We start from the raw sequence: 4,077 nt of genomic DNA, 5'->3' as shown, positions 1-4,077 counted from the left end.
AAAATAAATATTTTTTTTTCACTGTAATAGAAGAGCAGTTAGTTGTCTGCAAGCGTCTGTGTTTCAGGCCTACTTCAGCGTGTGCTCTGCAGACCTGTGCCAGCGTGCTTTGACAGTTGCCAATCATATCTGGTGTCTCTATAGCGTGCTTTTACAACCAAAATTTTGTTTCCACTGTAATAGAAGAGCAGTTGCCTGCCTGCCAGCTTCTGTGTGAGGTGCACATTGGATACTGTGCCTATTTGCCAAGTGCCACCACTCATATCTGTTTTAACAATTGGTTAAGCTTTAGATTTAAAAGAAATAATTTTTTTTCACTGTAATAGAAGAGCAGTTAGTTGTCTGCAAGCGTCTGGGTGTCAGGCCTACTTCAGCGTGTGCTCTGTAGACCTGTGCCAGCGTGCTTTGACAGTTGCCACTCATATCTTGTGTCTCTATAGCGTGCTTTTACAACCAAAATTTGTTTTTCACTGTTATAGATTGAATAGCAGTTACTTGTCTTCAAGCGGGTGTCTCAGGCCTACAGTGTGTGCTCTGCAGAACTGTTCCAGTGCACATTGCCAATCATATCTGGTGTCTCTATAGCGTGCTTTTAAAACCAAAATTTGTTTTTCACTGTTATAGATTGAATAGCAGTTACTTGTCTTCAAGCGGCTCTGTCAGTCCTTCCTTCAGCGTGTGCTCTGCAGAACTGTTCCAGTGCACATTGCCAATCATATCTGGTCTCACAGTAGCTTGCACGCATAGTACCACAAATCCCCCAAAAAATTACAGGCAGAGGCAGGCCACCCCGCAGGGGCCGTCGTGGTGCTGTGATTCCCTTTTGCCCTAGAATAATGCCCAGTTTTCAGAAGCCACGTACCCTGAACTTGAAAAGTTCTGAGGACTTAGTTGACTGGCTAACACAGGACACCCAATCTTGTACAGCCTCCGCTCGGAACCTTGACGCACCATCCTCCTCCAGCTTAGCTTCAGGCACCTCTCAAGATAGCACTCACCCGCCTGCCGCCACCACCAAAACTAGCACCACAGCCGCTTTACTTGGTATGTCAGAGGAGTTATTCACACACCCGTTTGAAGAAATGAGTGATGCGCAACCATTATTGCTAGAGGATGTAGATAACAGGGATATGTCTCAGGCAGGCAGCATTAAACACATGGAGGTACGGTGTGATGATGATGATGTTGTACCCGCTGCTGCTTCCTTTTCTGAGTTGTCAGATACAAGCGAAGCGGTTGATGATGACGATGCGTCCATGGATGTCACGTGGGTGCCCGCTAGAAGAGAAGAAGAACAGGGCGAAAGTTCAGATGGGGAGACAGAGAGGAGGAGGAGGAGACCAGTTGGAAGCAGGGGGGGGTCGTCGCAAGGAGCTAGTGGCACAGTCAGACAGCATGCATCGGCACCCGGGGTCAGCCCGACAGCACGCCAATCAACGCATGCTGTGTCCACCACCAGAATGCCGTCATTGCAGAGCTCAGCATTGTGGCATTTTTTTGTGTGTCTGCCTCTGACAACAGCGATGCCATTTGCAACCTGTGCCAAAGGAAACTGAGTCGTGGGAGGTCCAACACCCACCTAGGTACAACTGCTTTGCGTAGGCACATGATCTCACATCACAAACGCCTATGGGATCAACACATGAGTACAAGCAGCACGCCTACTCTAAGCCGCCATCCTCCTCCTGGTCCAGCATCTTCAGCCACGTCAACCACTGCTGTCCTTCTTGCCCCCTCTCAACCATCCGCCACTCCGTCTCCCGCCTTGAGCAGTTCCCGCTCATCTGCCCACAGTCATGTGTTTCTGTCAAGGACATGTTTGAGCGTAAGAAGCCAATGTCACCAAGTCACCCCCTTGCCCAGCGTCTGACAGCTGGCTTGTCCGAACTATTAGCCCGCCAGCTTTTACCATACAATCTGGTTGAGTCTGAGGCGTTCAAAAAATTTGTAGCTATTGGGACACCGCAGTGGAAGGTACCCGGCCGGAATTTCTTTTCACAAAAGGCAATCCCCAACTTGTACTCGATTGTGCAAAAGGAAGTCATGGCATGTCTGGCACACAGTGTTGGGGCAAGGGTCCATCTGACCACTGATACCTGGTCTGCAAAGCATGGTCAGGGCAGGTATATCACCTACACTGCGCATTGGGTAAACCTGCTGACGGCTGACAAGCAAGGAATGCGTGGCATTGCAGAGGAGTTGGTGACACCGCCACGAATTGCAGGCAGTCCTGCTGCCACCTCCTCTAGTCCTCCTACTCCATCCTCTTCCATAACCTCCTCGGCTGAGTCCTCTTGTGCCGCTGCTTCTTGCTCCACATCAACGGCACCCCCCCAGCTCCCCAGGTACTATTCCACATCCCGGATACGGCAGTGTCACGCCGTCTTGGGTTTGACTTGCTTGAAAGCAGAGAGTCACACCGGACAAGCACTCCTGTCCGCCCTGAACGCACAGGTGGAAAAGTGGCTGACTCCGCAGCAACTGGATATTGGCAAAGTGGTGTGTGACAACGGAAAAAATTTGATAGCGGCATTGAAGTTGGGCAAGTTGACACATGTGCAGTGCATGGCACATGTGTGTAATCTAATCATACAACGCTTTGTGCATAAGTACACAGGCTTACAGGACGTCCTGAAGCAGGCCAGGAAGGTGTGTGGCCATTTCAGGCGTTCCTACATGGCCATGGCTCACTTCGCCGATATCCAGCGGCGAAACAACATGCCAGTGAGGCGCTTGATTTGCGACAGCCCTACTCGTTGGAATTCAACACTTCTAATGTTCGACCGCCTGCTCCAACAAGAAAAAGCTGTTAATGATAATGAATATTTGTATGACCGGGGTGCTAGGACAGCCTCTGGGCAGCTGGGAATTTTTTTGCCACGTTACTGGACGCACATGCGCAATGCCTGTAGGCTCATGCGTCCTTTTGAGGAGGTGACAAACCTAGTCAGTCGCAGTTGTGTGTGTGCGTGTGTATGGCTGTCTGCCTGTGTGTGTGTGTGTGACAGGGTGAAGATTTCTTGCACATGGGTGTGACAGGGTGAAGATTTCTTGCACAGGGCGCCCAAAGGCCTAAGGCTGGCCCTGCGCATGGGTCAGTGGCTCTGCACCAGACTTCCCTCCTATTGATCAAAGTTAAAGGATTTCAAGTGGACTGATTACAATTACAGGGCCTCTAAAGAGTCCTGTATTGTTATTTGTCGTCAATACCTTCCCGCGTCGGGAAGATTTCTTGCACAGGGCGCCCAAAGGCCTAAGGCTGGCCCTGCGCATGGGTCAGTGGCTCTGCACCAGACTTCCCTCCAATTGATCAAAGTTAAAGGATTTCAAGTGGACTGATTACAATTACAGGGCCTCTAAAGAGTCCTGTATTGTTATTTGTCGTCACTACCTTCCCGCGTCGGGAAGATTTCTTGCACAGGGCGCCCAAAGGCCTAAGCCTGGCCCTGCGCATGGGTCAGTGGCTCTGCACCAGACTTCCCTCCAATTGATCAAAGTTAAAGGATTTCAAGTGGACTGATTACAATTACAGGGCCTCTAAAGAGTCCTGTATTGTTATTTGTCGTCACTACCTTCCCGCGTCGGGAGTGGGTCATTTGCGCCCCTGCTGCCTTCCTTGCATGTGGTAGCTGTTTGTCAGGGATTTGTCAATCCATATCTTCCAAGTGACCCTATGACAGGGTGAAGATTTCTTGCACATGGGTGTGACAGGGTGAAGATTTCTTGCACAGGGCGCCCAAAGGCCTAAGGCTGGCCCTGCGCATGGGTCAGTGGCTCTGCACCAGACTTCCCTCCAATTGATCAAAGTTAAAGGATTTCAAGTGGACTGATTACAATTACAGGGCCTCTAAAGAGTCCTGTATTGTTATTTGTCGTCACTACCTTCCCGCGTCGGGAGTGGGTCATTTGCGCCCCTGCTGCCTTCCTTGCATGTGGTAGCTGTTTGTCAGGGATTTGTCAATCCATATCTGCCAAGTGACCCTATGTAGGGGGAACAGTCTCTATTCTGCTCTGTGTCAGTGTGTATCAGGGATCATTAGGATAGGTGTCAATCCATATCTGCCAAGTGACCCTATG

The sequence above is a fragment of the Pelobates fuscus genome, chromosome 13 (assembly GCF_036172605.1).
Source record: "Pelobates fuscus isolate aPelFus1 chromosome 13, aPelFus1.pri, whole genome shotgun sequence".
NCBI classification, from domain to species: Eukaryota; Metazoa; Chordata; class Amphibia; order Anura; family Pelobatidae; genus Pelobates; species Pelobates fuscus.
This window is presented reverse-complemented; position numbering follows the sequence as displayed.